At 40.2% G+C, this 11,173-nt stretch overlaps 1 long non-coding RNA gene across 1 annotated transcript in view; it reads right to left on the reverse strand.

The window, feature by feature from the left end:
• Positions 1–6,916: 6,916 nt before the first annotated feature.
• LOC129704385 (uncharacterized) overlaps positions 6,917–11,173 on the reverse strand; it is a 10,347-nt gene continuing 6,090 nt past the window's right edge. The window contains exon 3 of the long non-coding RNA XR_008724718.1: positions 6,917–7,375. This is a non-coding gene — a long non-coding RNA (uncharacterized LOC129704385). The remainder of the gene's footprint in view (positions 7,376–11,173) is intronic.

Raw genomic sequence — 11,173 nt, forward strand, 5'->3', positions numbered from 1 at the left:
GCTGTCATTGATATTTATTGATATTGGCTGGGCAGTGTTCACAATTAAATTTGTCCAAAGCATCTGGCATCTTTATTCATCTTCCTCCGATATTGCCCTCTTCTAGGTTGTGCTGGCAACTTCTTACTACTTTTGGAATAAATACAATCTGCGATTCTCATTGAATGCAGACTGGTATTGTTGGCCTGTATTATTGATCACTTGCCAGTTTGTTTACGTTCACATTTACTTGTGTCATTTCTTGCTGGTAACTGGGGTATAATGATCATCCCCTGGTGTCTCACACAGCGGGCATTAGAAGACATTGTTGCCAAACATCTTATCCTATCTGTTAAATCAATTTTATCACAGATGGGATTTGGGAGGCAATAGTATCAATGGTGTTTGATCTCCACCAGAAGTAGTTTTAATGTCCCTGGTGTGAAACATCCTTCAGTTCAGCATGTTTACTGTAAAAAGAAATCACTTGGTCAATAAGGTCCCATTTTACCAAGCCTATTATGACAAAGACAATATCTGTCTTTCGAACAAAGACCAGACCTGACTAAAAGCTAACTATATTCACACTTCATGCCTCATGTGCGATTTCTATGTATGATGGTTCTTGATAAGACTCTCTGATTCTAACAATGCAGTTTGTGTTTTGTATATGAAACATCTGCATTGTGTTATGCATAACTATATACATTGCTCAAATTATTTTCTCAAACATTTTAATTTGCAACATACATACTGAATTGCTAATGTATGCAAGATTTGGCATGATGTTAAAGAGCTAAATCACAATGGGAAATAAAGAACTACAAAATGTAAGTTTGAGGAGAGGGGCCAGCTGACAGAACAATCCTGTTTAAATGATGCATGTTGGAGTGAATGTGCGGGGTGGAAGATTGCAACCTTCACGTGATCCGCCCTGTTTCGATGAATGCAATCAACCCGGCATGCACAATCAAATAAGATCAGGTAGAACAAGTCGTCCTACAACGTTAGGCTGTGCACGCCATAAGCAAGAAGAAGAAGAGTGAATGTGCCACTTACAGAAACCAACCGCAGATAAAATTCGATAGAAATCAATTTGATTCAGAATAAAAATAAACAGCAGAAGAAGCACGTCTCTGATCCACAAAGTAAAGGTGATGTAAACCAAGACTGAAGTTCAGGAATCTATCAGACAAATGGATGGTCCATGGTTCATGGGGACTGGCCAACAGAGAAGCCAATGATGCACTCCACCTCATATCGAGTAAAGACTGTGAAGATGCAGCAAATGAGACCAGAAAATATCCAACTGTAGTGCTGAATACTTGCACAGCTGAATTAGCAGTCTCTAGTACCCGCACTGTATAAGTGGGGAATTTCCTGGTTCCTTAATTTCCAGTCTGATTAATTACATCTAGTTATCCTACTCTTACTTTTACATAAGTAATAGGAACTGTTGTCAACTGTGCTATAAGGCCAAGATCATATGGCTCCATGATAAATGTTTGCCTTGGTCCTAAACTGGGCCAGAAAGCTGAATTCTAGTAATGAAGAGTGGCTTCACTGAGCTCGCATGGCATCATAAGCCTCTCATGTTCAAGAGGGAAAAACATCCAGTAGTTTGAGTCAAATCTTGATCAAAAGTAGATGAATGTATCTATTGGAGACTGATCTTCACATCCACCAGTCCCAGCCATCTCCACCTTCTCCATCAATAAACGTATCTCCATAATTCAAAAGTGTGGACCCTCACTGATGCTTGCACAATATTCAATTTCACTTGCAACTTCTCAAACATTGAAACAATCTTGAGCATTGACTAAAAAGCAGCAAGAATTATTTTATTTAGGCAAGTGCCATGCATAAACCTTCTCATTAGGAGATAATCAGACCACCATGACATTCATCGAATTAGTTTAGTTTATTTTGCTTTCGTGATACAGCGCGGAAATAGGTCCTTCGGCCCACCGAGTCTATGCCAAACACTAGTTCTATGCCATAAACTAGGGGCATTTTTTTTTTTTACAGAAGCCAATTAACCTACAGACCAGCATATCTTTGGAATATGGGAGGATAAGGGAGTACTCGGAGAAACAATGTGGTTGCAGGGAGAATGTACAAACTCTGCACAGACAGCACCTGTAGTCAGGATCGAACCTGGGTCTCTGATGCTGTGAGGCAGCAGTTCTACCACAACACGCGCATTACTGTTACCCTTTCTTCTATCATCAACTACTAGGGTGGAGTTGACATTGAGCAGGCACTTAACTGAACCATCCACATAAATACTGTGACTATAAAAGTTAGTCAGAGTCTGGGCTTACTGCAATAAGTAACTCACCTCATGACACCCTAAAGGATTTCCACCGTCTACAAGGCACGTCAGGATTGTGATGGAATAGCCTTGGTTTCACTGGCTGAGTTTGCTCCTACAAATCTCGTGTGGCATGACACCACTTAGGACAAAAGAGCCCATTTAATTGACAATCCACCTGACATCCTACATATTCCCTTCCTCCATCACCAGAGAACTATGGTCAGAGTGCATGTCATCACACCTCATCATCCTTCATATTTTTGTGGCAGTTTGGATCAAATATCACATTCATAAAACAGCAAAAGAATGAACACTGGAGAGCAGGAAAAAAATCAATAAGGGAGCAAAAAGCAAGATTGGAAATTGCCAATGAGAAAGTCAATGGGCGTGCAGGTACCAATAGCAGGGACCACACAGAAAACCAGCACAATGTCTCCAAATATTGTCTTTAATATTACTTACTTGAAATCTTGCTTTATTGTTATTGCTGGATTACATTTTCAAGTAATAATTGCATCTTAAAATGTGTAAAATATGAGGAGTTGTGAAACTGTTCGTAGATTCATTATTATTTGTATTGCCAAAGACAGCATGTGCATTTTTGTGGCTTGTTGGAGGACTTAAGGGGCTGTCCCACTGCGGTGACATAATTTGCGAGTTTAGAAGAGTTTGTGCTCGACTCAAACTCACAGCATGGTCGACACGTGGTCCTAGGAGGTCACTGGAAGTCTCATTCATGCTCGAGGGAAGTTCCCGCATACTCGCGGCCTGAGTTTGGCTGAGGAAAATTTTTCAGCATGCTGAAACATTTTCCGTGAGTAAAAATTATTGGTCGGCATGGTTCTTTTGAACTCGTGGTGCAGTGGAGTGGGATCACTATAGGCAGTCGAGGTAGCCGTAGGCAATCTCCTTTGCTGACCGGGCACTTTAATTGGCTCATTGGAGTTTTCAGACCAAGGAAAACCGACCGGTAATGTTAAATGCTCGCTAAACTTTATTATAAGTTGTCTGGCTTCTTATAAGTGTCTCCACTCCTTCTCCACTCCTTCTCCCCCCCCCCCCCCCCTTCTTCCCCTCCCTTCTCTTCTCTCTCCCCCTTCTTCCTCTCCCCCCCCCCTTCTCTCTCCCTTCTCTCCCCTTTTCTCTTCCCCCCCACCGCCGCGCTCTATAAAGGACTTACCGTATATTGTGCCAGCCATCTTTTACGTTTCTGCTCATCATGGGTGTGAATTTCAGACAGCGCTCCCCCACTTTCCCTGGCCCCCGTCTTTGCGATGTGTGCGTGTGTGTGTGTGTTGATGGTCGATCCAGCTCGCGGTTTCATCGCTTATGGTCGATCCAGATCGAGGTTTTTCAGGCGAGTGCCTTCGAGCTTGAAGGTCGAAGACAGTTGCTGAAAAGTCGAGTTAGTGGGACAGGCCCACACTAATTTCTGTGTGTTCAAATGAATCTAACATTCATTCGTGCCCCATTTAATTGGAGCAGTAAAGATAGCACTGTGAACACCAATGCCCCTGGACAGAATTTGTAACCACAAGTGCTCTTAAAAGGTGTCACCGCTGTTAATATAACCAGTGTCTAATAAAAACAACATCATTATTTTGCTATTGCAGTCACTGTACAAGTGGCGTTCTGTAATATCTACCAACTATAGAAAGCTTGGGATACACTGCTGGCTATCACATGGTCTGACTCTAAGGCTTCCTAGCCATGGGGAAAAAACATGGAAGAGAGGAAGGCAGCAGCAGTACATGTTTATGATGGTCCTAAATCCCAGACTTTTTGAATGGACATTTTGGTGAGGAGCAGCCAACAACTCTACTCTTCAGAAGCTACCTCCTCTTCCTGCTGGCAGTCTGATTCCATGTACAGGTAAATTGGAAGGTCTGGAACTAAGTGGCAAATAATAAAATGGTGAGTGCAACCAGCTGAGCGATGTGGACTGCAGTATTTTAAAAACCTGGATATATAATTTATATGTGCCTGGGTAGTTTAAAGATTCAGCGCAGAAACAGGCCATTTAGCCCACCAAGTACGGACCAACCAGCGATCCCCGCACATTAACACTATTCTACACACACTAGGGACAATTTACATTTCATACCAAGCCAATTACCCTGCAAACCTGTACGTCTTTGAAGGGTGGGAGGAAAGCGAAGATCTTGGTGCAAAGCCATGCGGTTCACGGGCAGAAAATACAAGCTCCGTGCAAACAAAACCCATAGTCGGGATCAAACCCAGGTCTCTGGCGCTGCAAGCGCTGTAAGGTAGTAACTCTACCGCTGCGCCACCATGCCGCCCCATCAAAATGGGTAAAATCTAGCTTTACAAAATCTCACTGCAATTGCTCAGAGCGGTATTTTATCATAATAAGGTGAAGTAGAGAAGGATACAAATTACAAGAGTTCCATGTATTAAATGGGTTAAATAGAAGTGGATTAGCAGAACTTCTGAAACATCAGTAACTCTGAACACCTTATCTCCCTGACTGAAGAAGTGTGCTTGTGGAAAAGGCATAAGGACTGCACTACAGTAAATGAGGGAAATTACTGAATAGGTCATCTAGAGACAATTGACAAGGAAACAGTAATGATTCAGGATGAAGACCCTTGGGTCATAGACCCGAAATGTTTCCTCTGTTTCTCTTTCCAGAGATGTTGTCTGCCCTGCTGAGAGTTTCCATCATTTTCCAGTCTTAGTTCAGATTTTGAGCATTTGCAGTGTTTTGGATTTTAGATATAACTTACTGTCCAATAAAACACAGTAGAAGCACCACAATCAGTGATATCTGCATTATTTGTCATAAGGAAGAGTGATCTGGACAATTTGATATTGCAAACATCCCATGTGATTTAAGCCCTCTTATTTCATTCAGTAGAAGTACCTTTTGCTTGCAGTGATGCAGTGTTCTGTTTTGTATCGATAGCAGCCAATGATTTTGGGCTTCAGAACCTCAGTATAATGCTGGATGATTAATTTAAAAATTGATAATTATGGAAATCTCACAATTTCCTTTCAACTTCGTCATTATTTCACGAAACAATAATTATCCCGAATAAAGCTTAGCTCTAAAGATTGTGAATGACTCGATGCCCCCTTTGAAATACAACAGATACAGCTAGTCTATTAAGTAGATTATTAGGGGCCACTTTGGACAATTGCTATTTTCTGTAATTAGTTGGTGATGTTTTCAATAATTATGGGAATGTGCTGTAGCTGGAGTATATACAGTATTTATAGCACTCCAGCTCCCGAAACAAAAAACTGACATAAAGGATATCTTTTTGACAGTGCCATACATCAATATTTTCATTGTCATAGTAAATATTGCAGGATTACAGACATGCATTGAAGAAAAATTTAATGTTTTGCAAAGAAACCATATATACTCATTCTGAGTAATTTGTTAATACCTATATCATCTTACATGTACACTTTGATGGAATCCAAATATTATTTGGCTGAGGTACTTTCGGAAAAGAACTGGTTTTGCATTAATCAAAAGCAACAGAAAATTCCGTCCCAGAATGTACGATTGCCAAAATGAAGCTTTGAACATTAGATACATTTATAGACTTTCATTTGAACTTGTGAGCTCCAAAGGTCTTGTGCCTTACTTTGCCATGAGAAGTGTATTGCTCTGGGTTTCTGGCCATTAATATAGATCAAGCTCTAGCCAGGAATTGGGATTATATGTGTGTACCATAGCCACCATGTGTAGTGTTAGCACCAAAACTGGTCCTGTCTGACTAATCCTTTGATTACAATCCTTTGATATTGTAACAAGTTGAGGAGAATTGACAATCCGGTGTGAAGAAAATATTGCGTAAGAAGGAACTGCAGATGCTGGTTTAAACCGAAGATAGAAACAAAAAGCTAGAGTAACTCAGCGGGACAGGCAGCATCTTTGGAGAGAAGGAATGGATGACGTTTCGGGTCAAGGTCTCGAACCAAAACGTCACCCATTCCTTCTCTCCAGCGGTGAAGAAAATATAGTTGGAAATACTCAGCTGTATTTGTGGAGAGAGAAATTGAGTTAACATTTCAGGTCAATGACCTTTCATCTGTGTTTGGTGTTGAATATGTTGGGAGGTGGGGTAAGACGTGAGATAGTGAGGGAAACTTTTATTTCCGTTCAAATGCGAAAAGAGACACAACATAAAATAGCCTTGCCTCTGAAAGAAACTAAACTACAGGTCCTTGTGGGAGAATAAATAAATTGGAACATTCCAACACATTTTTTAGAGACTTTCATTGCAAGCAGAGGGGAAAGCTGAATAACCTGTTTAACCATATGTATTTCAACAATCTGTGCATTGAAATGAACAAAAATGAAAAATGTGTCATTGTCAGTGTACAGTACAGAGACAACGAAATGATTTTTATCTCCCTTGAAAGGTTCATCGTCGCGGTGTTGACAGTGATCCACGGCAGTTGAAATGCCCAAGGACACAACGACAGTATGCACTCAGTTTGAACCGGCTACCTTGGTCGGAGCCGACTCTTAGCCCATTGGACGGGTTAAAATTATCAGGTTCATCTTTGAGTACGGCAGTTAAATTGTTTCTTGGATGGAGGATGGGAAAGATCCTTTGAGTTTTTTTGAAAGACCAACTATGGCAGGTGGCCTGATCCATGTTGTACAGACACGAGAGACCGAATCTTAAGTAAAAAACAAACTGCTGGACGAACTCAGGGAGGTCAGACTGCATCTGTGGATGGAAATAGACAGACATCATTGTGGACACTTTGTGTTATTGGTAGGAATGAACTGCAGATGCTGGTTTAAACCGAAGATAGACACAATATGCTGGAGTAACTCAACAGGTCTGACAGTATCTCTGGAGAAAAGGAATAGGCGACATTTCGGGTTGAGATCCTTCTTCTGAAGAGATTATTTTTTCTCCTGAAATGCTGTCTGACCTGCTGAATGACTCCAGCTTTTTGCGTCTATCTTCCCTTCATGTTATTGTTGATGATGTTTCCAGTATTTACTATCACCTTCAGAGTATGCTTGAGCAAAACAAATATACCGGTTCTTGCTGATAATTGAGCATTTGCTTTTCATCTTCCAGAAATCTGAAGAAAAAAAGGGAAAAATAAATGTGGTGATGTTAAGTCAAAGAATGAAACTGCGCAGCAAGTGCGTTAGGTTATTAAAGCGAAATACAAGTTGAGGCAGAACTATACAACATTAGAGTGAAACTGGTTTTCTGGATGTTAGTTCAGCCCCTGTCCCACTTAGGCGATTTTTTCAGCGACTACAGGCGACTAGGCTGTCGGCACATGGTCACGGGTTGACGCCTGTATGGTCGTGAGTTGTCTTCTTCAGTCACCCAAAGAGTCGCAACGTTTTTCTGGTTGTCGCTGGATTTTGAAATGTTCAAAACTTTTTGGCGACTGTGGGCTTGATGTAGCTTGTCTTCTTCTGTCGTAGGTGCTGTCGTAGGTTGTCGCCAGGATGATGTGGGTTGTCGCCAGGTGACATTGGATGTCGCCGGGTGCTGACTTCGGTGAATTCCATTGGCGACTATCTACATCAACCTACATCAACCTACGTCAACAGGTACCGGTGACTGAATTGTCTTCAGTTGTCTTCAGTTGTCTCCGACAGGGTCGTTGCTTGTCGTAGCTTGTCACGGGTGGACGTAGGTTGACTTTGATTATCATAGGTTGTCGCCTATGTGGTCGTAGGTTGTTGTAGGCGTGGTCATGGGTGGACGTCCTAATGGGTCGCCGGTTGTTGGTAGCTTACCGTAGCTTGATGTCAACTCGGTGGGAGGTTGTCATAGCTTGTTGTAGACATTGCCGTAGGGGTCCTGCTACAACTGTGATAATCGCCAACAGTCGCTGAAAAAAATCGCCTGTGGGACAGGCCCCTTAATGTTTTAAATGGAAATGTAATTACCAATTTTACAAATTATTTTTGCCACAACAGCTCAAAGCATTGTCCATTGCTTTATTACATTGCATGCTATCCAGTCAGCAGAAAGACAATATGTGATTGCAATTGAGCCATTTACTGTGTATAGAAACGCGATAAGGGAATAGCATTTAGTGGAAGGCAAAGCCGGTAAAGTCTGATCAAAGATAGTCCGAGGGTCACCAATGAGGCAGATTATTTTGTGACAGAGTGTGTGTTAACATTTGTGGAAAGGTTGTGGTGATACGTAATATATTTGGAAGCATCTCGCTAATCTCTACACTCCCGATTATTTCCAATGCTCTTTACATGAGAGGTTACAGGGCCAGTGAGAAGAACAACATTTTCTTAACAGAACTGGAAAAGAGGATGTTGTCAAAATTACAGGAAAACAATGGAGACCAAAATTATGCTCCTCAATCTTCACATTGATGCTACCTGACACAGAATGTCTAGTATTTTCCATTTTCCAGTGCAAATTTCAAATGTGGGGGGGAATATTAATAGATATTGTTCCTCCCGATGTAATATATTTTCTTTGTGATATCAGACAAAATAGAGGAATTCAGATTGTAAGATATCTTTCCACCTTCTTCATCAGTTTGTGAATGCAGTGATGATGGAGTATTTCTGGTGATGTCTGTCTGTCTGTCTGTCTGTCTGTCTGTCTGTCTGTCTATCTATCTATCTATCTATCTATCTATCTATCTGTCTATCTATCTATCTGTCTATCTATCTATCTATCTATCTATCTATCTGTCTGTCTGTCTGTCTGTCTATCTATGTATCTATCCCTGTAACTCAAGGCAGAGCAGAATAATGTTCACTTCCACACCTACCAACCTTGTATCTCAGCAAATACATTCCTACCCAACATCTATAAAGCAAACTATATATTTATTAAAACATTGCTCTTGTTGGAAACTACTTGTACACAAGTTACCCTTTATATCTCATGCATCACAGCAGTGTTAATTCATTATAAACAACACATTGACTTGATGGGATGAGGTTACGAAAGGCATTACTTAAATAATGTAAAATGTTAACTCCAATGCTCCTTCCACTCCACACTGGCTGCCTGACCAGCTGAGAGTCTCCAGAATTGTCTGTTTTTATTTCAGTTTTTCACCATCAGCAGCTTTGTTGATGATAACAACATCTTTGTTCATTTGCTCATCTGGGACATTACCAAACGTGCAGATTCACTGTCAGGAAAATAAAAAATCTTGAAAATATGGCTGAAACTAGGCGATGCAAACTGAACAAATTTTATCTCAACTCTGCATCCTTCCTGTTTCAAACCAACAGACCTGATTTTCCTCCTTCTGCTGCACTGAGACATGACTTCTTCAGCCGAAGACCCGCGCTGTTTTTTATTGTACAGTTTCTCGAGCTTCATGAGTTCCACAAGATATGTAGCCAGCTTGAATAATTTAGGGAACAAAGTGGTTTGACTGTCTCAGTTCACCTCTGGATTGGTAGAAATATCGAGGCAGATCCATTCTATCTTAGCCTAAGATTCCTCAGCGGCTTGTCAAAAGCTGCCTGATGATATTCTGGACACAAAACCCTGGGGAACATCAGTGGAGTCTCCTGCACCTTCATTCTTCACAAGCTAACAAAAGATTCTTCAATTCCTCACTTAAATCCATACACTGTTCTGGTTTGATTCTGTTACAAACCTCAAAGTGTAGGATTAAAATTAATGTGCAGTGTTAAGTGTACTAATACATGTAATCTGCATCAATTCTACAAGTATACTTAATTCACCTGAATATAATCTGTCCATAAAGAATCTTTTTATCCCTTTACATTTTTTTTTACTGGCACAACAATCAATTTACACTGCACCAGCAAAATCGACACAAATTGCACTCTAATATTAACTGACAAAAGGACACACAGTAATGAAGGATGGAGGAAGGAATAAAAAGTAAGAGATCAGTCATTTAAAATTTAGGACACCCCGGAACTGGAAATAAATTCTCAACTATTGTGACTTGATTAAAAATAAAATTAAATAAATTCGGGAAAAGAGAGTGAAGAGGGAATAAGGAACATGTGTATTGTGAAATTGTTATGTTAGTATGATATTTTCAACACATTAGAATGAGATTTTCCTATAAGGTTATCAGCTTGTATTGATTGTACAATTCTATTAAATGATTAATAATGTTTGGTTTTAAATTGTTATCAAACTATTCTTCTTTTTTTTTAAATCAGACTTTAATATGACCAGTGGTAGATTCTAATAGAGGGTATGTGGAAAAAATTCAGGTATTTAAAAAATAATATTCTCAGCACAAATGCAACAATATACTGGTTGCAAATCCTGGTTGTTTCACCACTGCTGTAAATATGTTTTGCTGAAATATTTCTATCCTCTGCTAAGTTTAGCAAACTGCTATTTTGATTACATTACAACTTTGCGTGCAGGAATACTCAAGGAAATAGACAGCATTAAAAAAAAAGAGCAATTATGGATGTAAAACTCTCACACTGCATTCCGACTTAGTGACCCTTCTACTGACCTCTTACAATATGTTTCCACAGGTAATTCCAGCTAATTCTCTAGCCAACTTTAAAAGATTTCCTGTTTGACAGCTTGGCTAAAGGAAGTTTCACATCACTTTTAGTCCAGTCGTTTAACAACATAAAATGCTGGCTTTTTGAAACCCGTATAAATGTATACAATGTTTCGTCACCTAACTTCTATGTATTGTGAGATTTGTTTCTGCTGATATCTATATTTTAGCTCCGTGTGGTGTTGATATCTTGTGCGATGAGATATTCAATTTATATTGTAGTTGGAATGTGCGAGTGCGGACTGTGAAACTGATGAATGACCAACCATGTCAGTTTCATAGTCCGGAACCTGGTGCAGCTGGAGAGGAAACTAATGGCTAGCAGCAAGCACCGAGGTCTCTGAGCTAATACCTAGCTCTTCCATT

This window comes from Leucoraja erinacea, chromosome 15 (genome assembly GCF_028641065.1).
Source record: "Leucoraja erinacea ecotype New England chromosome 15, Leri_hhj_1, whole genome shotgun sequence".
NCBI lineage: Eukaryota > Metazoa > Chordata > Chondrichthyes > Rajiformes > Rajidae > Leucoraja > Leucoraja erinaceus.